The 245-nt window shown below is 36.3% G+C and overlaps 1 protein-coding gene across 1 annotated transcript in view; it reads left to right on the forward strand.

Moving 5' to 3' along the window:
• Window positions 1-245, forward strand: part of LOC119592546 (kelch domain-containing protein 2-like) — a gene marked incomplete in the record, with an annotated part of 55,639 nt that overhangs the window by 389 nt on the left and 55,005 nt on the right.

Consider the following 245-nt stretch of genomic DNA (forward strand, 5'->3'; position numbering starts at 1 on the left):
CCAAAGCTTAAGAAATATTTACTTGTACGCATATAGTTATGACCCTTCGATAATTTTCCGTCATCTCTTTTAGCGAGAACGTAATTACGTTAAACCAGGATTATCCTATGGGCTAGTATGGGTATAACTACAACTAATTGCGGGGCCCTTCCTACGTTTGGAGAAGCCCCTAAAATAGTTGTAGTTGGGGTTTTATAGTGAAATTTTTATAAAATAAAAACCCCCGTCTTACATAAATGAAACCT

The sequence above is a fragment of the Penaeus monodon genome, chromosome 30 (genome assembly GCF_015228065.2).
Source record: "Penaeus monodon isolate SGIC_2016 chromosome 30, NSTDA_Pmon_1, whole genome shotgun sequence".
Lineage (NCBI taxonomy): Eukaryota > Metazoa > Arthropoda > Malacostraca > Decapoda > Penaeidae > Penaeus > Penaeus monodon.